The sequence below is a fragment of the Pinus tabuliformis genome, chromosome 9 (assembly GCF_031772625.1).
Source record: "Pinus tabuliformis cultivar Carrire ecotype Pingquan chromosome 9, CPIR1, whole genome shotgun sequence".
Lineage (NCBI taxonomy): Eukaryota > Viridiplantae > Streptophyta > Pinopsida > Pinales > Pinaceae > Pinus > Pinus tabuliformis.
In genome coordinates this window covers 1,430,699,778-1,430,727,285 of record NC_142307.1, presented here as the reverse complement: position 1 = coordinate 1,430,727,285, position 27,508 = coordinate 1,430,699,778, and the positions used below count along the sequence as shown (strand labels likewise).

Sequence of the window (27,508 nt, the reverse complement as noted above, 5' to 3'; positions counted from 1 at the left end):
TTCATTCTAAGCAAAAATAAAATAAAAAATTCATTTCTTAAAGAGCAATACTTTGAAGGCACTGGTTGTTTATGTATCTCATGCTTATCTTATGTGTTTATGGTTATTGCTCATATCAGGTTTGCTTATAAATCTTAAATAAATAATCTATTTAGCTCTAACAATTCTCCTAGAAACTCACATCTTTGTTTTTAACTTAACTTTCCATTAGGGACCACCCCCCTTAGCTAACCTAGGAGATAGCTCAAACGAAGAGAGTTGGGATTAGTGTGACAGCCCCTTCTCTGAGTTCCCTGCCACCAACCACACCTTGTGGGGTTGACGGCTTTTCTCACTGACCTGTAGGTAGGTGTAGGCGGCAGGGCCAACACGTGGCAAAGGGATATGTACAGAAAGAAGGGATAGATTACGAGGAGACCTTAGCCCCAGTTGCCAAATACACTTCTATCCGGTCAGTTATATCCCTAGCAACACAGGTGGGGTGGTCAAAACACCAGATGGGCGTCAAGACAACATTCTTGAACGGGGTGATAGAGGAGGAGGTGTACATACAACAACCAGAGGGTTTCGACACTCATGAGAGACGCACACATGTGTGTAGGTTGAAGAAAGCTCTATACGGCTTCAAGCAAGCTCCCAGGGCATGGTATGGTCGGATCAATAGCTTGATGGTAAAGGATGAGCCACTTGTTGTCGCCCAAACTGTACAGGGAAGATGCGACAACGCTCAGGACAGGGGTTGTCACTTTGATCCCCGCCCTCTCTGTTCTAGTTGTCTCCCTACAACAAGCTATGGGGGGTAGTCCCTATGAAATGTGAAGATGAGAGACTTGTTGGCAACCAACAAATCCGGCAAACACAACTAAATGGCCTAGTAACTTGGTTGAATTAGCAAGTTAAATGATTGGATTAGATTATCGTGAACAACCAGTACCTTAAATGGAGTCAATTATTTGCTTAAGACAAATTAATTACCAAGTCACCGGATGAACAATTGTTTCTTGAAGATGCTCCACTATCCTATATGCAATGCAAATCCTACAATCTAGGTGAAATGCAAGATTGGTCAATTTAAGCTTATATGCCTATTCTAAGTATGTTCGTTCTCTTAACTGTTTGGAAATCAGTCTCTAGAGTAGGTTGTGAGAGAGAAACCGAGGGGAAGAAATCTGAGGTTTGGTTAACGATACCTCCCCTGGGGTTCTAACCACCCGATGCGTCCGGCGCTGCAGAAACTATGGCTCTGACGACTGCAAGGTCACTTTGTTAACCACTAAAGAGGTGCTAAACTCCTCAAGCTAGATGAGAAAGGTGGGCCTATATTCTATCGACCAAGCTTATGCTTGGAAGTTAATTAATTAATGCAAGAAGCTAATCCTAGAATGCAAGTGCAAGAGATGAGTGTTCTTAAGGTGAGATTATTTGGTTACTTAAGTACCCAATTGCAATGATCTTCAACAACGAAATACTTAAACAACAAACAACCTCAACCACAAGAGGAAAAGTTCTCAAACTTAATGGTGCCAAAAAATGTGACAAGTAATATCAATAGACAATTGCTTAAAGGACAAGATCAATGCTACTTCAGGATTATAATCAATGAATAACTAATATGCCTAGATACACAATTAGATTATCTTATCACACTTTTGATTAAACTTGATTATGAGATCCACAAGAGATATCCAATTCACCAATGAGAAATGTATCTACTTATCCAACAATGATAATAGCAATGAGATCACAATGTCACTTAGAGCAATTAGCCAAACTTATTAAACATTTTATCAACTTGATTAGAGCACTTGTGTGTGAGGATGCAAGAGTGCAAATTGGTGCCAATAACCAAATTTCAAGTCCAAAATCACTTCAACCACAAATGATTATAAATTACAAGAGCCTATAGAGACTTATATGTGATCTATTATTGCTGCAACCATGTTTCCAGAGGTTTGCAATTTTATATCAGCAATTAAGAAATGATGCTAGATGCTATAGATAAGCTATAAAATCAAAGCATTCAACTTCCAATGATATCCAATTGATTATAAGACTGCCTGAAAACTATAGATCAGACTTTTGATGCTTAGATCAGACCTCAAAATTATGTATATCAGACTTGAAACAACTCAGAAAATCATTGATTTAGTCCTTAATAAACCCACAAGGAGCCAAATTATTAATGTCACAATAGCTCTAATGATTAGCTAATTAGGTTGAGTGATTATTAAATGATCTTTTGGTTATTATTAATGGATTTATTTGAATTATATTACTGCATAAAGTGGTTGTAGCAAAACAGAGAGAAAAAAAGAGGGAAAGAGGCAAATCAAGAGGCCAAGAGGCCTAATCGAAGGCTAGAGGGCTTGAGTTTTGCTTCTACTCCCTGCAACCACTAAGTTAGCAAGAAAATCGCTGCAAACACAAAGTTTTAAAGATGAAAAACAATGTAAACCCTTACCATAAGCTTGCAACCACAAGAAGATGTCGAGATTTGATGCCAAAACCCCACAACCAAAGCCCAAAAACCCCAACGATGGAAGGGAAAGGCCCAACAAGGCCTGCGGCTAGGGCAAAAGGGTCACTAAGGCCTACAGTTAGGGAAGAAAAGCCCTAAAAGGGTAGACGCTAGCCCAAATAGGCCTACGGCTAGGAGGGAAAGCCCCTTAGGGGTTGCGACCTAGCCCTAAAGGGATGCTACTAGAGGGAAGAGCCCACAAAGGGCTGCAGCAGGGGAAAAAAGAGGGGGTCGAGGCCTCCAAGGGGCTGGTCGGCTCCCTTAAAGGGAGGCTGAGGCCTCTCTAAGGCTACGACTAGCCAAGGAAGAGGGCCAAAGGTCCTAAAGGGTGACGGCAAGCCCTTAATGGGCTGCGGCTAGGCCAAAAAGGAGGGTCGAGGGCCCTAGGAGGGCACAAGGGTGACATCTAGGGCAAAAAGGCAGACGGCTAGGCCTAGAAGGCCTAAAAAAATTTTGAAACCCCTACAAATGAAAAATTATCCATAAATTCGCCACAAAAGGCTAGATGGCTAGCTTGGAGGCCAGATCTTGCCTTCCTAGGCCTAGATCTACCTCAAAACCCCAGCAACAATCCTTTGATCAAATTTGAAAATCAACTTCATAAACGAATCAAAAAATATCCAAACCCCAAATATATATGTAAAATACAAGGAGGCTCTGACGACGTTTCGAAAAGGTCTGGGTTAAGCCGCAGCTAGCAGCACAGGACCACAGTTTAGGCGACGGATCGGGAGCTGGACAAGCGAGTAGGTGACAGATCGACTGCGGCTTGCAAAAAGGAAGAAGTTACTAACCGTCATGGAGGGTCAACAGGTTACGGACCTCGTGGATTACACCGAGGATCCGTTCGAGGGACAGACTGTTTTCCAAAACCCTAACCTAGTTTCGCCGGGTTTCGTTCCACCGTATTCTGAGAGGTCACGCGCACAGGATGCTTTCACGGTGGTATCTCTGCCGGAACCATCTAACATAGCCATCGGCTTGGAGGCACCGCCCCTCTCCCCAGGTACCGCTCTTCTTCTCACCTCGCTCTCGCCCGATGCTCTGAATTTCGACCATTTATCCTCCCCGCTCCCGGGTACTCCAGTGGTACAAGCGAATCAAGCGGGGTTCGTGCCAAACCCTAGCTCGAATACAGGGGTAAAATCTTCTGGTTTCTTCGGCACCCCCACGGTAAATGTAAACCCTCCGAAACCCTCATCACAGTCCAGGGTTTCAGATCCGCTAGCTGAACATCCATCGGCTCCTAGATCGAAGAAGCGGAAAACAAAGTGTGTTAAAGCAACCTCAAAGGACATCACTGTGGAGTTCGGCAACCCAGCGGACTTTGAAGAAACCATGGTACTAGCACGTACAATGCTGGTTGGTCATGTGCGGGGGCGCTCTTACACGACGGAAAGGCTGAAGCGATGGGTTAAGGAAATTTGGGGAGGCATGTTTACACAGATGCCAGCAGTCCGGGTGCTCCCACGAGGATGGTTCTCCCTTCGATTTGCTCACGAGGATCACACGGACACCGTACTCGAAAAATTTTGGCACATAGAAACAGCACCTGTCCTTTTGAAGCGATGGAATCCGCTCTTCGATCCCGAGCGGGAACAGATTGCTGCAGGGCCTCTATGGGTCCGACTGCCAGGATTACCCATGCAATTCTGGAGAGACGAAGCATTTATCAGAATCGGTAATGCCTTAGGCACATATTTGGACCATGACCGATCCTACATTGACTCGGGGAAGCAAACGGTGGCTCGAATTCTGGTGCACCTGGACACCAGAGAAGGATTGGAAGAGAAAATTACCCTGAAATCGGGAAAGCACAGGCGCTCACAGATTTTGGACTATGAAGGAGTCCCCTTCCGCTGCAATCGGTGCCATCAAGTGGGTCACCTCTACAGGGACTGCCCACTGGTCAATAGTCCTGTCAGCTCTCCAAAGATCTCGCCCATTGCATCCAGAAGGAACTCTCCTCTCATTCCACAAGCGGTCCAGAAGCAAGCTGAACAAAAGGGCGACACCGGAAACACTGAGCAGAACAAGAAGGATGTGCCCTCCCCTCCCATGACTCGGGCACGGGCAGCTGCTGCAGCCGCACAGGCATCGGGTACTTATCATCTCTCTTCCCCTATCTCAAATGAGAATTCAATTGAATTTTTAAATTCAGTATCATGCTCCATGGCGCACTGCATTATCCCTCCACCTCCCATCGTATCCTCCACTGCCCCCCCCACTTTGACTCGCTCTCCATCTCCCCCATCAGAATCATCCCCCAAAAAACCTCCTCCCCATTCATATTCCCTTCGCCCTCGGACTTCTCATGCAGAACATTCTGACCCTCTGATCGGGCTAGGTATTGTTTCCCCAGGGATGGGAACAATCTCCACTAGGGGTAGGAAATCTGATCTTAACAAAGCTATCAAGCGCGCTGGTGTCGAAGTCGCATCAGGGCGTCAGTCCACCATTGACGGGGTCCTTAGAGCATCCAAACCCCCAAAGAGGGGTCCCTCATGAAGTGTCTCTCTTTTAACTGCAGGGGTTTGGCTAGTCCCCCCAAAAAACTAGCCATCAAGCGACTTTTTGAGGTCGAAACCCCTGATATTATCCTTCTTCAAGAAACCCTAGGACCTGCTGAGTCCATCACCCTTACTCTCAGCCACATCTCGGCTCGATGGAACTACATTGCCCTGGATGCTATTGGCAGATCAGGGGGATTGGCTATTGGCTACAACCCAAAATCCATTAGACTGGACTCTTCCTGGGGGGGTCCTGGATTTTTGGGGATTGATATCTTCTCAGCAGAACTTGGGATAAATCTGCGCATTGTTAATACTTATGGGCCATGCCATCAGAGGGAAATATTTTGGAGACAGCTCCTCAGCAGCAGACTGATGTCCCTGGACCGCATCATCTTGGGAGGTGACCTAAATTTTTCTTTAGGTTTTCGAGAATCATGGGGATCCATGGCGCAGAGAGATTCCATTTCTGACTTCATGAGAAGCCTCCTGGAGCAATATGACTATATTGACATCCCTATGCAAAAGCCCCTTCCTACATGGAGAAATAGAAGGGTAGGTCGAGCGGCTCTCGCTCGCAGACTTGATCGATTCCTGCTAAAAGGACCTTTGATCCACAATCTCCACCGGTACAAACAATGGGTAGGATCCGGAGGCATATCAGATCACTCCCCAATCTTAATGGAGATCATGGGCCCCCTCCCAAAGCCAAAAGCTCCATTCAAATTCAATCATCACTGGCTCAAGGATCAAAGCTTCACAAATCTTGTATCAGATTTCTGGAAATCCCACCCTATTGACCGGGAGTCTTCGATGGCAAGGGGTTTTGTCAAAAATTTGACAGAACTCAAGCACATGGTGATAGAATGGGCAAAAGCAAAGAAGATTAAGGAGGACGAACATCTCATCAGAGTGGAAGAAGAGCTCAAAGCCCTCCAGGATGACAGAAATCTGGCTTTTGGATCTATGGAGGACAAGACTCGCTTGATTGAATTAGAAAACCAAAAGCAGAGCATTCTAAAGCTCAGGGAGGAATCTCTTAGACTTCGGAGCAGGGCTGTCTGGCTCAAAGCAGGGGATGAGAATTCGAGATTTTTCCACAATTTTGCAAAAGGGAGGAGATTGGCAAACACCATATGGAATATCCCCATGCCTGATGGAGGAGTGGCGGACACTTTCAACAAGCTCTCTCAGCTAGGAACTTCTCATTTCAGAGGTATTTATAAAAGCCCTGCTGGCACAAATCTGGCTGAAATCATCAGGGTGGCCTCGCATTTTCCCAGATTTGTGAACGAGGAGGACATGGATCCGCTCACTGACCCGGTCACAATGGAAGAGCTGGAGAGCACCATCAAGTGGTTTCAGAAGGAAAAGAGTCCTGGACCAGATGGATGGACTATTGAGTTTTACTCAGCTTTCTTTGAATTACTTGGCGAAGATATCCTGAGGGTGGTTGAGGAGAGTAGAATATCGGGGCAAATCTATCATGCTATAAACTCCACCTTCATTGCCCTCATCCCCAAATCTGACTCCCCTTCATCCTTCGATGACTTCCGGCCCATTTCTCTGTGCAATGTCCTCTACAAAATCATCTCAAAAATCATCGCCAACCGGATCCGGCCCATTCTGTCCAAGCATATTGCCCCCCAACAGTTTGCTTTCCTGGAAGACAGACAGATCCATGAAGCCATTGGATCTGCCCAGGAAGCAATCCACTCCATCTGGACCAAGCGACTTAAATGCATTCTCCTCAAGATTGACCTCTCAAAGGCTTTTGATCGAGTAAGCTGGCTCTTTATCAAAATGATCCTCATTCATTTGGGATTTCCCCTCCACTTCATCAACTGGATTATGGCTTGCATCACATCCCCTACTTTTAGCATCCTTATCAACGGCGCTGCTTCCCATTTCTTCCACTCCGAAAGAGGTCTTCGCCAGGGCTGTCCTCTGTCACCCCTACTTTTCCTCCTGGTGATGGAAGCCCTGAGTCGATTAATTATCTCAGCAAAAAGGGATGGATCCATCAGGGGCCTAAAAATCTCAGATGAGTGTTTTCTTACTCATCTTCTGTTCGTCGATGATGTGCTTATCATGCTAGATGGCAGCATACAGGATACCTCCACCTTCAACAGAATCCTAAAGCTCTTCGCTCAAGCTACAGGGATGGAGGTAAATCGGACAAAATCTTCTATCACTCTGGTTGGCACTTCAGTAAATGAATCATATGCTGCAAGCCAAGCTTTTCCTTTCTCCACCCATCCTCTGGACAGGGGGCTAAAATACCTGGGATACTGGCTTAAACCTACCTCTCAAAAGATCGCGGACTGGGTGTGGCTGGTAGCAAAAGTGGAGAAAAGGATCTCTTGCTGGAGCTTTAGATATCTATCCAGGGCCGGCAGACTAACCTTGATCAAATCTGTGCTGGAAGCAACTCCGGTATTTTGGATGGCGCTCGCTTGGATACCCCGGAACATTTTATCCAAGCTTCAGAGACTTTGTAACAGATATCTATGGGCTGGCAACAAAGAAAAGCGCACCTTTGCTTGGGTTAGATGGAATTCGATTGCCCTCCCCAAGAAATGGGGTGGTTGGGGTTTAAAGGATCTTCCCACTTTCGCCTGTGCTCTGGCAGCCAAGATGGGCTGGGCCCTGATGACAACACACAGCTTATGGACCTCCATTGTCTACCACAAATACATTTGGCCCCTAAATGTGTTGGACTGGCTCAGACTGCCATCTTGGAACAAAGTTGGAATATCATCCATCTGGAAGGCCGTGCTTCATGCTCTGCCGCTCATCAGGAACAATATTGTTTGGAGAATAAAAAGTGGGGACAGAGCACGCGTTGGTCTCGACCCTTGGAATGGCAGTGGCGGGAGACACTTGCTGCCGCAAGCCCTGGTCGACTTCCTTTCTGCACATGGCATCAAGGTGATTGCACAGATTGCGGAGCCGGATCACTCAGACATTTTTCACCAGGCTTGGAAGACTGCCATCCATCTCAACCTTCCAGAGAGATGGCATGCGACCTGGAAAGATTATTGTGCTGCTCTGATGGAATCCCATATCCAAATAACTGAGGGTCCGGACGAATTGATTTGGTATCAGGCTGATAATGGATTGTACACTCCAAAGGAAGGATACACCCATCTTATCATTCAGAAAAAGCCTGAGGTTCTTGACAGTTGGTGGCAGAAAATCTGGAAACTCACAGCCTCACCCCGGTCAAAGCTTTTTACTTGGTGCGTCCTGCGAAACAGGGTACCCACGGGAGACTTCCTTATGCGACGAGCTCTGTATGGTCCGACGAGATGCGCCCTCTGTAAAGCGGACTCTGAATCCACTGCGCACCTATTTCTGCATTGCAATTCTGTACAGCAAATATGGCTCAACATAAAGCCTTTCATTCCTTACAACGGAGATTGGGGTGGTCCCGATCCAATCAGTGCTTGGATTGATTGGGACAAAAGGCACAAAGGATCGAAGGCAGCAAACCTTCCTATTATTGTAAATTGGATTGTTTGGAAAGTTAGGAACAGCCTGATCTTTGATGATAAGGTTCCTCGATGGCCTCTCATTGAAGCCAGCATCATCACAGCCTTCAATGAGTTACCTGACCCGCCTCCCCCAAAAGCTCGTCGACCAAACCCTCCTCCCATCATCGAACCAGGCACCCCATGGGCATATTTCGATGGAGCTGCTAATTCTCATAGCTGTGGGGGTGGTTTCATCCTGCACAAAAACTCAAATCACTCCTACCATATCAAAGCTGGCTTGGGGGCAGGAACAAACAATTATGCTGAACTTATCTCATTGCGTCACCTCTTGCATTTTGCTCTTAGTCATCACTGCACTAGCATTAACATATATGGGGACTCTCAGATTATTACAAATTGGTTCAATGAGATTTCTACATGTCACATGCACACACTCAGAGTTATAATGGATGAAGTTCGGCAGCTCAAAGAGGCTTTTACTCATATCACTGTTGCACACATTTACAGGGAACACAATATGGAGGCTGACAAATTGTCAAAGGAGGCCGCGCTGATGGATCGTGGCTTATGGGAGATCACTGAAATTTTGGATCAACAGGAACGAAAATTCTACCATCGGCCCTATATAGACCCGCGATATCCTACAGCGGGTCTACCCCATACATAACATAGCAGAAATGGCAGCAGCTCTACAGATTACAGTTTTTGTATAGACATTTTTGACAAAACTGAAGGTTGCGGAAAGGCAACAACTTTTTCTATAGACAAAACAAGCTTGCTCAAGTCTTTTATATCAGGCAAATGATCAATGCAAATTTTTTGTAAATTGTACAGATCCACAGCGATCATGGCATATGCGAACAAGCATCTACATATGTAACTTTTTCATATTAATGAAAACTTTACGGATTTTTCCAGAGGAAAAAAATGTAAAATACAAAACCCCAAAAATAATAAAACCCCAAGTGCTGCAAAACAAATGGGTTAGAAATAATTTACAAATATACAATATTTACAAAATTTAAAATTTTTTGAGAAAATAATTTTGGATAAATAACAATGGATGAGTATATTTTCGAAAAATAAATATTGGTTGAAACCCTCCTACAAAATCAAATACCATAAAGAAATCTCAAAGCCCAAACATAGTCAGTCTTTCCCCACAGTCTGTGAACTTGGAGCCCAAGGGCTAGCATACCTATAAATCTCTATTATATTCTCAAGAAAATTGTTAGATCATATAGTGAATCAGATCACCTAAGATAAAATATATCAATAGAATGTTCTTATCACCGACAAATGAAATAACAATTATTAATCAATATTTAGCTCAAAATAGGATCACACATAGCTAACACATACCACAGATCAGCGAAAGAAAAACACCATGAACTGAACCCCAAAGTCTTTCTATTATGATACAAAATGTTCCCAGCAGAGCAGCAGCTCAATACTAGCGTTACAAAATTTTACATCATCCAAAGATATCACATAAAAGCAAAATGACTTCTATTTATAGAGAAATCCCTCCAAGTGGAAAATAATGGCTAGTTGGTTTGATTCTCGTCAAAATACTCTGGATCGTTGAAAATAGCTTGATGAGTTTTTAATCTCCACCGTCGAATTTTTTATTTTGAGGAAAAATTCGAGTTTTTCTTAAAACCCATTTTTAATTAACCCTAAAATTAATATTTTGGATTAATTTCCTCTAATTTTGGCTTTTGACTTAACCACCAAGGTCCAAGGGCTCAAATTTTCTTAAAATATCCATTTTTCCCTTGATGGGGGACCTCCAAAAATTGACTTCTCTTTGACCCATGAATTTTCCACTTGAAGAGAAATTAATTTCTTTATGATTATTTTTTTACTCAAAATTAATTAATTTTCTAGATTAGGATTTTTATTTAATTTAACCAGAAAAATTAATTAATTGACACTAGAGGGGATTAATATTTTTCCACCCTCAAATATTTTAGCCATGGTGTCTAAGTATGAGGGACCATGCACTAAAATATTTTTTACATCAAATATTACAATTAATTCAACCCTCAAAGGGGGAATACACATTTACACATAGACCCTTATGACATTACCCAATTCTGCGACACAATATGATCTAGTATAGACCAAGTGGTTTGTAATAAAATAATTTAGCCAAATGTGCTTAAATTATTCCCAAACAAACTTTTACAAAGACTCAATATAACACTAGGACTCACCTAAGACCTTGTCAAGAGATTTCACCCTAGCTTTGGGGTTTAAGCTGGAAGAAAAACTTTGTCGATTATCTGTGTTTAGAAACACACATAATTCGATAAGGTTAAAAAACTTTCTAGGATGAAATCCATTGCCAAAATAAGAGGCTTACCTAGGTGTTGTTACATAATTAAACGGTCATACTAGCATCATTTAAATTACAACTTGCAAAAATTGGGTTTACAATGATAAAAATGTGTGATTGATGACTTTAAATTCTGAAAAAATTCTTCTTGTCTTCGCATTTTGCTTCCTTGGATTGTTGACAAAATGTGGTCAACACCACTCATCCTAGTTTTGTATGTGGATGACCTCTTCTTGACAGGGCCATTAGGGCTCATAGAAGACTGCAAGAGGAATCTGGCAGCAAAGTTTGACATGAAGAACTTGGGGTTGATGCACTATTTCCTAGGATTGGAAGTGTGGCAAAAGGACGGGGGATCTTCCTTGGTCAAGGGAGATATGCTACAGATATTCTGAAGAGATTCAAAATGCATGATTGTAGAGTCTAGACCCATGTCTATGCCCATGATCGCTAACTAGAAGAAGATAGAATCATAGATGCATCAGATGATAAGGACGTTGACCCCACTTTCTACAGAAAACTCACGAGTTCTCTCATATATTGGTCAACACTAGGCCAGATATCTGCTTCGCGGTCAACATTATCAAACACTTTATGGTGGAGCCGAAGAGAGTGCATTGGACAGCAGCAAGGCACATTTTGAGGTATTTACTCGGCACAATAGAGTATGGGTTGAAATATACCTGTGGGGATGACGTCAGACTATGTCAATTCATAGACGCAGATTGGGCAGGAAGTTCAGTGGACAGAAAAAGTACCTCTGGGTAGTGCTTCAGCATTGCATCAGAGATGGTTTCTTGGTGCAGTCGAAAGCAGAAGTCAGTAGCACTTAGCTCTACAGAAGCAAAGTATATGGCAACTAGCACAGCTACGTGCAAAGCTATATGACTTCGGAAGTTGTTGGTGAGCTTGTTTAGGCAGAGGATGGAGGCGACCAATGTCTACTGTGATAATCAAAGTTGCATCAAGCTCTTTGAAAACCCAGTGTTTCATGACAAGTCGAAACACGGAGATATTCGGTGTCATTTCATCAAAGATTGTGTGCAGCGTGGAGCGGTCCAGCTACAGTATGTTCCCACAAAAGAGCAAGTTGCAAATATACTCACGAAATATCTAGGGAGAGCTAAGTTCGTCTATTTCAGAGAACATATGGGTATAGTGGAGAACTGGTTTTAGTAGCAAGGACAAAGTATTTTGGATGCTTCTCAGCTGCAATAGCAACAGCAACAGTTGAGAGGGAGTATTAGTTGGGTTGCAATGCAAATGCAGAGTTGGTAGTAGTACAAGATATATAGTGCAATTTCAGCAGCGGCACAGATGGAGCATGGTTCAGCAACAGCCAGTGGTAGATGAATCAGAGTTAGCGCAGTGGCTGATGGGCAGTGGCAGGCAACTATAATTGTCAGACATCAGCAGCGTGTATGGAGGATTCTGCAAAGACAGGGTGTTGTAGCAATGCAGCGCTAGAGAGAACACCTTCCTCGCTAAGAGGGAGTGTTAGTTTTTGTAGCATCAAATGGTGTTCTAGTCTCGAGACTTTGCGGAGAAGCTAAAACACAGAAGTTCTCCAAAACCTAGACATCGTTTCTGGAAATTCTACCTAGAGATAGCTTAATTAAATTAATTGACCATCATTTAAATTTTTCCTATGTCTAACTTAGAAAAAATGGTTAATTAATAGTAATTAATTAAAAAAGTGAGAATTCTCTAGAAGCTCACACAGATCGACTTAGATATGATCTCAGCCATCGATTAAGTTTCAATCTTGCCCACTGGAGCCCCAACTGGGGATTATAAGAAGAGGTAGATGGGTAGATGGAGACACATAATAGAGAGTGTTAGTTTTTGTAGCATCAGATGTGTTCTAGCCTTGAAATTTTGTGGAGAGGCTAGAATACATGAGATCTCCAAAACCCATAAATCATTTCTGGACATTCCGTCTAAAAATGACTTAATTAGATTATTAACCAGTTTTTTAATATTTCCTGAGTCTAAACTTAGGGAATATGGTTAATTAAACAGTATTAATTAAGTCGAGGCGAGAATCATCTAGAAACTCACATGGATCGATCCAAAGATGATCCTAGCCATCGATTATGTTTTAATCTCGATTGTTGGTGCTCCAACAGAGGATTATCAGAGGAGGTCGATGTGGTGATGGAGAATACACTCGTGCAGATCGATTTCCTGAGTAGCAGCAGTCAGTTGTCGGAGAGAGCTAGAGATCAAAGCAATGTGAGAGGGTCAAAGACAGTGAGATTGGAGGAAGTATTCCAGATCCAGTGAGTGCATTTGCAAAGATGCAGAAGAGCCACAGAGAAGCTGACACAGGGGCAGCGCAGCAGCGACTAGAGGTAAGATCAATTTGCTGAGAGGGAGAGACGTCTTCAATTCCAGAGGGGCGGGAAGGAGTCCCAAAATGCCGAAGAAGCTTCTTTCGAGCCAACAAAAGGCAGAACGACTTCATCAGAGACCAGTCAGAGACTTGATGTCCAGCAGGTTGCGTAGAGCAACGCAAAGGGTCAAAGGGTCGAGTTTCTGAAGGCAAGTTGTGTCGGGGAGATTACCAATGGGGTGAGGAAAATTCCTCACTAGATTTTTTCCAGTGTTTTTCTCTATAGGATTGCCAAATTTCGGCATCCAGTTGTACTCAAAATTTCTCACTGTTGCATAATAATAAAACCCTCAGTTGATGCATTGGTTTTCCCAAGTTGGGTTCTTCCAGGGGCTTTTGTCCAAAAACAATTGTGTTATTTCTTATGTGTGTGTGCTAGCATTTCTCAGTTTCCAGCGCATTATTTTTTCCGCAGTATTTTATTTGTGAAGGTTGCAGTGTATTTATTTCGATATTTGTCGTAGCAGATAAATTGTTAATTAATTAACAATTAGGAGAAATAATATCAGTTGCTATAATAGGATTCCAGTTTGGAATTTTCATAGAGAGAGATAGTAGTGCGAGTTCCTTGGCAAGTCGAGCTATCCAGCTTTAGAGGTCAAGCAAAGGAAGAGAGTTCAAGCCTAAAGGGACGCAGAGGTGCAGAGACAGTGATTCCGGAGGAAGATTCCAATTTCGTAGAGTCAAGAGAGGAGGACGAGTTTATTCTCCAGGAGGTTGTGCAAGGGCTGCGCAATGCCTCGAGGGCAGCAGTTCAATTTAGCTATGGAGAAGTTCGATTCAGCATCCAAAGGCCGGAAAGTCTTCCAGAAGGCTAGGAGGATCGATTCTAGAGCAACAACAAGCAGGACGGCTTATTGTGAGAGGTTTTGTCAGCCACACGTGTGGAGGTCAGCGCAGGAGGACTGCAGAAGGGTCTGCGCAACGTTGGACAACTAGCCTTTCAAAGGGAGTCAATTGCTAGGATTGCTTGGAGAGGAGGGTAATTTCCCTCAGTAAACTTTGCCAGTATTTCTCTCAAATAGAAACGCCAGTTTGGCATCATTTTATTGTACTCAGAATCTCATTGTTGCATATTAATAAAACCCTCAACTGTTGCACTGGTTTTCCCGCATTGGATTTTTCCAGGGACAAATGTCCAAAAATAATTGGGTCATTTTGTGTGCTAGCATTTCTCAATTCCTATTTTTGTTTCTGCAATATTTTATTTGGTGAAGAAATTGCAGTGTGAATAATTCGTTATTTTGCCATAAACAAAATAAACTGCATAATTAATTTATCAGTTAGAAGAATTATTTCCAGTTGCTACATTTCCATGCCGAAATCTCCCTTATAGAAATAGCTCTCATAATTCCTTACACAAATCTCTGCTTTCCTTCCTCATAAAGACAATCTAGCCCAACATGATGCTTGTCCAACCAGTCCATTCCAATAAGGACATCATAAGATCCTAATGGTATGATATTCAAGTCTACAAATGTATCCATTTCATTCAAATTTATAAGACAACTCTTGACAATTTCATTGTTCCTTCTCTTGGTTCCAGTGGCTAGCTAAACCAAACATGATCTTCCAAGCTCACTTTTCATCAAATGAAATCTATCTACTAATCTAGAATCAATGTAACTATAGCTTGCTCTTGAATCAATTAAAATAACAACATGTTGATTTATAATCTTACCTTCCACTTCAATCATATGGGACTGATGTTATGTTTTTCAATCCTCCAAGACTACATATATTCATGGAATATTTCTGCCCATGTCTTACTCTGTTGTAGCCTCTTGGATGTTATGCAAAGTCCTCATTTTGTCATCTTTGTGAGGGCAATCTCTATACAAATGATTCCCTTTACATCCCCAAAATTTCAGTGAGGGTCTTCCTCTTTTTCCTAATGGATCTTCCATTTTGATTTCATCTTGGGTAATGTTGATTTTGCTGATATCTTTCAAGACTATTTCTCTTGAAAGGTGACTTAAAACCCTTTTTTCTGTTGTCTGACTTTTTATCTTTCTTATCCCTCCAAGATCTTTGAAAAGTCTCTTTGCCTTTGTTCTACTCATCCCAGTACTTGCCTTTTCTAACAGTTTCAGCCAAAGTCCTAGACTCATCAAATCAAATCTTGTCTTTATAAAAATATCCACTTAAGAACCTCTGAATTTTCACCTTCTCTTCCTTGATGAAGCCTACATATCTCAATAGTTCCAAGAATTTTCTTTCATTTCCTCCATGATCATGCTTCCCAATTTGAGTTCAAAGAACTCTTGCATCTTTCTTATCATAATAGTGCTCTGAAAGATACTACTGCTAGAAATATTTCTTGAACTGCTTCCAAGAATTCTCTTCTCATCAATGTGCTTCACTTGCTTCAACTAATCCCACCACATAGAGGTTTTTCGTTGCAAATGATATATGGCTACTCTAGCTTCCAAATTAGATGAATAATTATGCAACTTAAGGCACTTTTTAATTCCAAGCAACAAAGTTTCAACATCTCACTCCCCTTTTATTTTCACCACAAAAGGTAGGTGACTTAAGCTTCCTAAACTTAGCTTGCAAATTGTCCAACTCATGTCTTCTCCTTTGATGTCTAATAGGAGACACTTCAGGGTTGCTTATGGAATCATCAAATGTATATAACCTCCCGGATGAATGAATGGGTGTGCGATGATATCTTTGTGGCTCTACGCACTTCTTGAGTTTCTCATTTTTTTGTATTCATTCCTCCTTGCACGAGGCTTGCCATCTTCCTCAAGTCTTCATCCTAACCCATTATTTATTTGTGTTTGGCATTTGCAAATGATTTAGGCTCTACAATAGTTGAGTGCCAATCTATTTCTATTCCTCTTGTGCCCTTATTATTTTTTCGTTGTCAGCCTTGTAGCTCTAAACCTCTGCTCTCAAACTCCTAATTGTTTCTACCAATTCATCAGGTTTCACTCTACTTCTATGTCCATAAAGATTCAGTATCTAAATTCCACAAACTAATGTTTAGCCCCCTAGCTTTCACCTCATGACTGTAAACTCTTTGCTCTTCTTTCATATCTCAGATTTGCAATCCTGAGTTAATCTACTGCTGATACCCTTATTTTTGCAAAAATGTGCATAGCATAAATTATGTTAGACAAAAACAAACAATTATAATTTTTGAAAATCATAGGCATGATTTTTCTGCTCTTTAAAGACATTAGTAGCCTTATTTTGATTTCTAAGAATTTCTACAACCCAAACCAAAATTTTGGGTGGACCACTGGATTCTACTCCTCACTAACCTTCCATTGACCACTCATATGCTCCATTCTAAGTTTTGAGCTGAAGGTCATCGTTGTTTAAAATTTGGCCCATTTTTACCAATTTTCCCCTCTAATGCTAAAGGCATATTTTTGCTAGTTTCTTGAAGAATTGGCTGCCCATATTTCAATTATGTCTCCATGAGTGGATACTACTATCCAAAAGCTTTCTGTTGACTGCTCCCATGCTCCATTTTGAGCTCTGAAAAAGGAATTATGGCTCCTGGAAGTGAAGGGGTACCTTATTTCTCCTACAACTTGTTCCAGGTGTAACTTTCTCATGACTAACTCCAATTCGCACTTACAATATCTCATTGGAAAGTTCTTTCCGAGCTCTTTCATTTAAGTTGCAGAGACTGTGTATCACTTGTACACACAGTTCTTGTCAGGTTTTAGCATCCAAAAATATTGTTTAGGGTTTCAAAAATGCCCTTGAAGTTTATGACCTAAAAATCATAAGAAAGATATAACAATTTCATACTAGAATTTTTGATGTAGCCTACTGATGTGGCATCTAATTCCATGTGGCACCCAGGGGTGGTGTCATGTCACCATCTTCACCGCCCGGCCTTACTTCGTCATTCCTAGCCACCTTCTTCCTTCACCTTCTTCCCTTCTTTCCTCATCCTTCTCTTTTCTTCATTCTTTCCCTTCTCTCTCCTTTCTTTTTCTTTTCTTTTCCTTTATTGGGGACCTTAGCTATGCAGATGTGTAAGCCTTGCATCCATACCAATGTTAGGCCATTTTGTATCCAACATTCCACATTAAAAGTTTTGAACTTAGTCAACTTTCCAGCATTCTTTTGAGGCTCATGTGGAGGAATAGCATTATGCATCTCCACATTCCACACCCACATCTCCGCATGTTTTGCAACTTAGTCTATTTTCCAACATCATTTGATGCACATGTGGATGAAGAGCATTCCACACCCTGCATCTCAACATTTCATATTCTGCATTCCACATCTCCCCAAGTCTTGGGACTTAGTCTATTTTCCAACATTATTTAATGCCCATGCGAAGAGAAAATGCTCAACCTTTGCCTCTGCCACATGGCCTTGCCACTGTGCACCACAGAATCCACCACCGACCTGCCACAGTGTCAACTCCACGTCATCAGACACGCAGCATCCATGTCACTACCGATGTCACCAAATGGAAAATTTCAAAATTTTCAATAATTGCAAGAAATCATTCTAGCTACCAAGGCACTCCCGATTCGGTCTCAACATGAAATTCAACCTATTCTTCGGCCCCTACAGCCCAAGCGTCACACGCCTGGGCACACTTGAGGAAAATTTGAAATTTTGACACCATTTGTTTAAATCAGGAAAATAAAGAAAAGATGCATGACATTCCAGAACTCATGCATTTGCCAAAAATACTAAATATATGCAATGCAAATACCTGTTGGCATAAACAACATATGAAAGATTGATAACCATTAATTAACACAACGAAAAATATATATACACAGAACACAAAAAGCACTTATCTTTATAAAACTGCAGATGATGGACATTCCAGCCAACTGTAGTCTCTGTTGCACATTCACTCTCTACAACAGGCCACCCCTGAGCTGAGGCTATGACTTCACAAAGATGGGTGCCTAAGCCAACTCTAACGCTCACAGACAGTTAGCTTACAAGCTTTCTCTATTCACATAACTAGTCCCATGACAATCTCAACTTCCAACTCTCTTTCCCAGTCAACCTATGCAACCCAAGGTAAGGATCTCTTTCTCTGCAATGCAGTCCCTCAGGCTATTCCATTTCCCTCCAGGGATTCTAGTGCTACTAGTCAAGAAATCTCAATGCTAGAAGCTATCGACTCTCAACCATGGACAGACTCACCAGCAATGCCAATGCATACATGCACTCAGGCATCTTCTCATGCTAGAATAACAAGCACTAACTCTTATAGCCATAAACAACGGTTCCCAGTAATAGAATTATTCTTCTCTCCAAGCATCAAAAACCACAAGGCATATGAGAATAATGAATGAGGACCCCCAAATCCCCCAAAAGGTAAGGTTAAATATGCACTCTCTCTAGTGACACATGGGTTCCCCAAGAAGCTCATATACCCATCTTTTTCTCAATTATTTCAGATATGGGTATAATAAAGTATAAATAAAAAGTTTTAGCCTCTCTAGCTACCCTCCTCTCGTGGTATCACAGCCCCTAATACTCTTGTCCTTGTCCGTTTGTAGTGAGTGATGTGTTTTATTAATAATATTCAAAACCATTATACAGATAGGCTCTCTAGCCTTTCATCATGTACAAACATACATTATTAAATTGAGGATCAAAATCTAGGGCATTACATATCCTATAAGATTTGTCCAAATGGAAAGATTTTGATCATTACCCTTGAAAAACATTCTACAATGACTTGTTCAATCATTTGGCAAGAAGTCATGCTATTTGTTGGCATGTTTTTACATAATTTACAACCCCTTACCATACACTTGCAAGTCACAGTGTTCAATAAATGACTCCCTAAATTATTGTGACCCGCAACATGAATTAACTATGGTCTATTCAAAATGTTGCACATATCGCAAAAGTATAAGAATTGTCGTGATATTATTGCTGAATCCATTCTCACCGATATTATCACTGATATTTATCATGATAATTTCCCTAATTATCGCAAGACAACAGTGAATTACCACCCCGCTGCTCTATTCGCCAAAATAAAAGATTCGAATTGGTTTTTTGGGGGTCATTTTGGGTTTGTCTTTTGCAAACTCTAAGGATAGTGTGAGCCTTGTGACCATTTTTCAACCAGAAAACAAGGGAAATCCATAGTTTTATTTGCCATCAGCTGAGCATTTGTGGAGTGGAGATCTACTCCAATATAACATATCCATATTTTTATGGCATGTAAAAAAAATTGCCTTCCTTTTCTTGTTTTTCAAGATCTAGTATAATGTATGCAATGTTCCTTTTCTTGTTTTTTGCCCTCTTTGAATGGAGGATTTAACACTTATGTAGTTAGGGTATTTTAATTGGAGCATTTTTTATGTTTTTTGTGGATTTGTATTCTAAGTTCCCCTCTTTTTTTGTCCCATTGGTTTACGAATTTAATCAGTGCTCTAAAGTCTACACATTTCAAGAATCAAAATGCCAAAGCCATTGGATCTAATGTGGGAGTATGGTCTACCCTATGAGGGTCATAACAAAATGACATTAAATTACAAATTATGTGGTGTGGAAATGTTTGGCAGAATTAGCCATTTGAAATACTACCTTGCCCAAATACCAGGGAATGAAGTGGCTCTTTGCCTAGCATCCACCCAAGAAATTATCCACATTGCAAACCAATCTATTTTTCAAATACATAAGAAGAGAGATCAAAAGGAAGAACCGAAGCTTGAGCTCGCAAACAAATCTACAAGCTTCTCAGGAGTGGGGGAAAGCCAATCTCTGGGCTCACATTCTGCAATGTCTGGCCCCTCAGCATCCTCACCTTTCTTTGTGCCAAGATCCATGCCTAGGAGGCAACCTTCTATTCAATCAAATGGTGAAATAGAAGGAGACGGAAGAGGTTGAAAAAATTATGGTGAAATGTTTTCTATGAAGTGGCATACCATTCAACATTGCCAAGAACAACCCATTCTACCATTCCATGTTTGAAGTTGCCGCCATTGTTGGTCTAGGCTACAAAGGCCCTTCTTATAATGGCTTGAGCGGGCATCTCCTTCAAGGGGAAAAGGTTGATTGCACAACGAGATTGGTTGAGTTGAAAGAATCATGAGAGATCACAGGATGTGCCATTATGTCAAATGGTTCGACAGATGGGAAGGAGCAAGTCCATTATGAATTTTTTGGTTAATTGTCCCACAGGGACAATGTTTATCAAATCTATTGATGCATTTGCATATGTTAGAGATGCATAGTTATTATGTGAGTTATTGGATAGCTTCATCTAGCAAATAGGTCCGTAATATGTTGTCCAAGTCATTACGGACAATGTTGCTAACTATGTTGTTGCTAGCAAGTTGCTCATGGAGAGGTATCAGAGCTTATATTGGACTCCTTGTGCTGCCCATTGCATTGATTTAATGCTAGAGGACATGGGAAAATTTCCTTGGATCCAAGAAATTGTTGAGTTGGCAAGGAGTGTTACAAAATATATTTACAATCATACATTTGTTCTAACACCCATGAGACAGTTCACAGGGGGTAAGGAGTTAGCTTGTCTTGCTATCATGCATTACGCAACTAGCTACATTTCTCTTCAATCCCTCCACAATTCTATGTTGGAGTTGTAGAGGATGTTTCTCTCAGATGAGTGGAACGCTTGGGTCTAAGCACGAAAGTGGATGGCCAAGCCATAGCCCAATTTGTGAAACACAATCAGAGTTTTTGGATGGGAGTGGAGGAGTTATGTGTTATTAATGAACCTTTGGTAAAGATTCTTTGCTTGGTTGATGGTGATAAGCCCACAATGCGCTACTTGTATCAGGCCATGGATAGGGCCAAGGGAGCTATCCATTAGTACTATGAGGACAAGGGGGAAGACGGAATCATGAAACGAGACGAGATATGGGGTGTGATTGATCAGCGATGGAACAACACTCTCTTGTCCAATTCATGTGGCAGGGTTCTACCTCGACCCTGCATTCTCTTATGCATGTGGATTTAGGTTTGATGCAAAGGTTATGGACGGATTTTACCAATGTATTCAGAGGATGTTGTTGACTTCCGTTGAACGCAACGAGCTTTCCAAACAACTTGAGGTATATAAGTTAAGTTATGGGACATTTGGGTATGTATGGCTACCCAAGATAGAACTACTAGGATGCCATGTAAGCTACAAGTAAAATTTGTTTCAATTTTCAAACTTTCAAATTTCAATGTATTTCCTTTCTATCTATTTGTTACTTAATGGAAAATTGAAATATAACTATCTTTCCTTGGAAATTTGAGTCATTTCCATTTATTTGTTGCGGATGTTTAGTGGGAAAACTATGGTAGAAGAGTCCCACAGTTGCAAAAACTTGCCATTTGGGTGCTAAGTCAAACTTGCAGCTCTTCAGATTGTGAATGCAATTTTGAAGAGATACACTCCAAGAAGTGCAACAGGTTAGAAATTTCCAAATTAAAATCTATTTATTTTTATAAGTTCATTTATTTAATTTATGGCATATGCCTATGGAACATCATCTTCTAATCACAAAACGCCCCACATGTAGGTTAGATGTCCACCGCTTCAATGACACCGCTTCAATGACATGGTCTATGTCTACTACAATCTCAGGTTATGATTCAAGCAGATAAACAAAGTAGCAGATAGAAATGTCATTTCATTGGATGCACTTGACACCACAAGTCCATGGAGAGTGGAAACCAAGAGGCCTATCATGGAGGAGGCACCTTAGTGGTTGGAGCAAGAGGTTGCATTGGAGGAGGAGGAGGAGGATGCTCCACTTGTAGGAGAGACAGATTTGGAGTAGGGGGAGTATATTAAAAGTGTGCGGCAGCCAATGCCACCACCTCCACAGAGACTACCAACTAGGGGAAGAGGCAGAAGACATCCCACTTCATCTTGCACCTTTTCCCTAAGGGTTTCACCTTCCACCTCAGGCTCAAGCTTCGCACATCCACCAACTGCTTCTAGAGGAGGAATGACACCGGTGACCTTTGCTCGCAAAAAGGGTAAAAGAAATCGTTGATATCATAGTGCATCATGATTAGCCTTGTGGTATCTAGATGCCTGATGATAATCATCTCATAAGATACACCTTTTTGTTTTGATGTGATTTTCTTTTATCTTATCAGGACTTGTGACTCAGGATAGATATCATATTTCAGTATCGATGTCTGATGTACCACTTGACATCTTATACATTTTATACAGAAGTTTTGCCTTCACATTTATGTGACAATGTATTTGTTTGATGTTGATGTTGCTTTAGAAGTTTAAAAAATAGAAGAAAAAAATTATTATTTTTGTATTTTTTACGTTTCCCGATAATTTCCCTGATATTGCTGATAATTTAAATTTTGGACCCCAGCAATAAATTGTCAATAACAATAAATGTAACATTGATTCAAACACCTAAACTACACTAAGACCCATGACATGAATTAACTACAATTATTTCAAAAGAGATGCAGGAATGTTTCTTACATGCAGCTGACTGAAATGAAGACATGCCCGATAAGATTTCTCCATATGGAAATATATGGACCACTGGCCCCAAGAAGCATACTACATTGACTTACCCAATCCTTTGGCAAGAAGTCATGCCATCTTTCTGCGTGTTACCACACAATGCATAACCCCTCTATGTGCAACATCATAGACTCACAATTACAGTGTCCAACACATAGCTTCCCTCTTCAATGTTAGTAGTTTGGGTTTTTGCTTTACCCTAAAGGAGAAGGATAGTTTAAGCAGCTGGACTGAGTTATTATGAAAACGTGGATGCCTAATAAGCACAGAGTTGCATTTAAGCCTTGGCCTTTGCCAGCTTGAAACCAAAATAAAATTGAAGCAAACTAGAGTCCATAGAATAAAAAACTATCACTCTATCCTTACAACACCTAAACACATAACTAGCTCCATTCTGTTGAACAAATACAAAATAAAGACATACAAACTGACATAATGTCAGAGAATAAGCTTTTAAGAATGCTAACTTCAAAGCATAGATTTCATCTTTCCGTCATGTTTTTTGTTCCCTCTTGACCTCACAAGCCATAGCTAAAACAATGTTGACTGCCTTTGGAATTGAAGTAAGTTGATAAGTAGACAAAGTCAAACTTTATTTTTTTTAATTTCTTCCCCAAATTTGGTATTTTCACTAGAAGTTCTAATTCTGCTTGATTGATGAGAACTTTGAACATGAAACTTTGCCTTCAAAGGGTTTTAGAAAAACTATAGGAATTTCGGGAAAAATAATAATAATAATAATAAAATGAAAACAACGAGAAAATCAAGATGAAACTTAACAAAATAAATGAACTCAAAAAACAGTTGAGGTTGGCCGCTTATTAAGTCACCCCTTTGCAATTGAGTTCTCCGGATTTTTTGCCACTGAAACCTGAGGTTGTAACTACTATGACTTTCTTTTAATTTTTCAAAGGCTGAGTTGAGTAAACTATTAGCTATGTGTTAAAATTGGCAACTAGGGCCAAACTCCATGTGGGTCTACTTATTCATGGCAACTGATATTTTTCTTAGATTCCTCTCGTCGGGAGGTGTAGGATTGATCTAAAGATCATCAAATTCCGACATGTATTCATGGAGATATGAATTTATTTGTGTTATGGGACAATTCGTCATGGTCGGCCAGCAACCAAATTGCCCCCACTTGTGCTCAACGTTTTAGTATAAAAAGAGGTGGCTTGCTAGTCATTTGGACACACTCTTCTTATGATCTCTTCCTCTCCACTTGTCTTTGGGTTTTGGTGGAAGGAGGAGTCACTAAGAGGATACGCTGCCCTAGAGAGTTTGCCCTAACTCTAGACTCTATCTAAAGAAAGTCTATACGCTGCCCTAAGAGGAGTTACCCTAGCCCTACTTACAGTCAAAAGGAGAAGGCATCTACGTTGTCTTATATGCAGTCAAAATGAGGGTCTCCTAGCAGCAAGGAGGGAGTTTCTAGCAAGCCTTAAACGTTGTCCAAAAGAAGTCTATACGTTGTCCTAAACACAGTCTCCAAGCCGCAGTCAATAAGGGTTTATACGCTGTCATGAGATGGTGTTCTAGCAAGCCTTAAACGTTGTCCAAAAGAAGTCTATATGTTGTCCTAAACACATTCTCCAAGCCGCATTCAATAAGGGTTTATACCTAAGTTGCAGGAAACATTGGAGACGGGTCCGTTTCCGGCCGAAAACGAGGAAACTCATACCATATGGCCTGGAAACTCGTTTCCAGGCAGCCGGAAACGCGTTTCTAGGTTGTATGGTGGAGTTTCCTCTTCTAACTTGACTTTTTCTAGTATTTTTTTTTTATTTTTTTGCTTCTAATTTTTTATTGGGCGACTAAAATATCTTCTGGATGCTTCTAGATGCCTCTCAAGTTATAAAAAAGAGGATTTTTTGAGTGGGGCAGCCTAATGTTCAAGCCTATGGCCCTAGTATTGATATGTAGTTCATGGTAATGTTAAATTCTTAAAGTAAAAGTGACATTCTCTTTTATTTTTCATTTTCATCCTTTTACTTGAATTTTTAACATTGCCATGAAATCACTGAGGATGTTTGAGAGTGGTTTCTCCCTCATTGGATTTCATATGGAGAAAGTAGAATTTTAGATCTCACTCAAAATCTATCTGTTTTTCAGGATTTCAGGATTGGGGGGATTGCAAAGTTTTCATTGGATTTTGTCATGTACTAGGGTATGGAACTTGTATTTAATCAAGAGCACTAAGGTCGTTCGACTATGTAGGAGGAAACTCCCAATCAAGCACGAGACAAGAGATTAGAAATTTCTCGTGGCTGATTTTGGACATTGCTATTTTCATTATGTGATCATTCATAAGTAAATGTGATGTAAATTTAGAGACTTATAGTTTATGCATTGACAATTGACAATTTAATCATAATGTAATAAATTAGAATGTATCATATATGCTTTATGATTGCACATATTTCTTAAATGTCCTAATATATATATATATATATATATATATATATCGCGTTTCCCCATTTCCAAACTCTGGGGGGGTCACATTTCGTACCCGTGCCCATTTCGGAAACTCGTACCCGTTTCCCCATTTCGTGCAACTTAGGTTTATACGCTGTCATGAGATGGTGTTCTAGCAAGCCTTAAACGCTGTCAAGAGAAGGTTTTCCATACGCTGCATAAAGGAACTTCAACGCAGAGCAAGGGGATAGCAAGTCCTAGTGCTAACAAGTGTTTTATGTTGCTGTTCTAATTGAAACGCAGTCATGAAGGATAGATGCTAAACGCTGTCATCCTAATGCTAAACGTTGTCATGGAAGATCTATCCTACCCGCAGTAAGGAAGTAATCTCAGTCTCCTAGCCGCAGCACTTAAGGCAGCAAGAAGGGACACTTATATATACAGCCATTATTCGCTGTCCTTAAGTATCATGAAGAGTGTAACTATAGCCTAGCTGCTTTGCTAGGCTGCAAGCCATAGCAAGCAGCTAAGGCTAGTAAGATACAGTATTGCAGTGCAGTGATGGTGCAGTAAGGTGCTTGGAGCAGCATGGTGCAGTAGGGTGCATGAAGCAGCATGATGAATGGTGCAGCATAGTGCAGTGACAGTGGTGCAGCATAGTGATGCATAGTGCAGTATGATGAATAGTGCAGCATGATGATGAAGAGCAGCATGTTAGGTACAGCTCAGTGATGGTGCAGCATGGTGCAGCACAGTGATGATGGACATGGTGATGGCGCAGCATGGTGCAGCACAGTGATAGGTACAGCAAGGTGATGGAATCACCTGAGTCCATATCAACTACCTCATGTGACATCTTCTTAGGGAAGATATCTGCTCTTATTTTTGATAAGTCAAAATGTTGACTTCTGATATATATGTACTATCTCTCTGCTGAACTATTGAAGAACACGTAAAAAGAATTGATCAAGGGTTTCCCCACATTGGGGTTTGTCCAGGCTGGCACCACATCTTGTGTGCTCTTGTCTTGGCTTGTTTTCTGCGATTTATGTTTATGTTCTATCTACATTTTACTATCATGCTAAATGTGATTGTTAATCTGGAATTGATATTGAGCTAATAATAAATATGGAAAATTGAAGTAAATTTGCTTTCAGCATAGAACATACCTAAAACTTAACACTATGAGATTCATAGCTATGAAAAAGATAGCAGAGGTCAACCCACAACTTAAAAACCAAAGATAATGAAATAATTGACAGACTGACTGACCTTGTCATGTCGAAGCCAGCCCGCTCTGCCAATTTCAATTCGTTCCCGCTAACAACAACAGCGACACATCCCAGGCTTCTAAAATGCTCCACAATCTTCAAATTATTGTTAGCCTTGAAGGCATACCCGATGGTAGCATCGAGCCCTTCCACTGCTGTCAAATAGGCTTCGAAATTTCTGGTTAGTTGGGCTTTACTGTACAAATAGAAGGGAGTCCGCTCCACGGAATCCATTACATCCTGTACCTTCACACCTTCACAGTACAGGTAACCATCTTCTCCTCTGCTGAAACAATGTTTAGTACTGCTACTAGTATTAGTATTATTTTTGGACATTTTTTCGGAAATCACTGCACGAGGAATTATGTTTGTTTTTGAAGCCCTTTTGCCTTCCTGTTTTTGGGTCACGGCATGGAATCTCTTCAGCAAATTTGGGTTCTGGAGCGACGGTTTCCAGGAGGTTTTAGGAAGGGTTCTGGAGTGAAAATTGTAGGAAGCCCGCGGAAGTTGATGTCGATTGGCAAGATTTGAAGACGGCGCGGCCGAGCACGATGCCGCCATTGTAAAAATAATTCGAGTTGTCAACGCTGTTACTCACAAACCTGCAAATCGAAGGCGTACAAGCTCGCAAAAATGGGTGTGAGCTTTGCTTGGCTTATCAAAAATGGTTGTGAGTTTTGCTTGGCTTAGCGAAAATGGTTGTCATCCGAGGAACTGACGTGCTGTGTATAGGTTTTAGTATTGATAATGCTTATCCATACGCTCCTTATGCTCATGTTTTTGTTTGAACATTTTCTAGTGCGTCTATTTCAGTTTAAAATTTTGTAATTTTGTAAACTTCACTGTAGGTAGATTTAAACTCAATTACAAACATAAGATGATTAGTATTTCCTATCAAGCAGTCGCTGCTTCTATTTCTGTTCGCCGCAGGACAAAGGCTTTTTCTAACATGTTCAAACATCCAATTGTCAAAAGATTATTAATTTATTCACAATGCAGGTTTTGTATGGTTTTGTATATTGTTTTTACAGTAAGATATAGTTTTGTATATTGTTACTGTTTTAAAATGTTAGAATACTTTTGGTT

General features: G+C 41.0%; 1 pseudogene across 1 annotated transcript in view; it reads right to left on the bottom strand.

Annotated features, from left to right (window-relative positions):
* LOC149153926 (diaminopimelate decarboxylase 1, chloroplastic pseudogene) overlaps positions 1-27,150 on the bottom strand; it is a 70,463-nt pseudogene extending 43,313 nt beyond the window's left edge. Inside the window, exon 1 of the transcript XR_016263343.1 lies at positions 26,424-27,150. The product of XR_016263343.1 is annotated as a diaminopimelate decarboxylase 1, chloroplastic pseudogene (transcript). The remainder of the gene's footprint in view (positions 1-26,423) is intronic.
* Between the last annotated feature and the right edge of the window lie 358 nt (positions 27,151-27,508).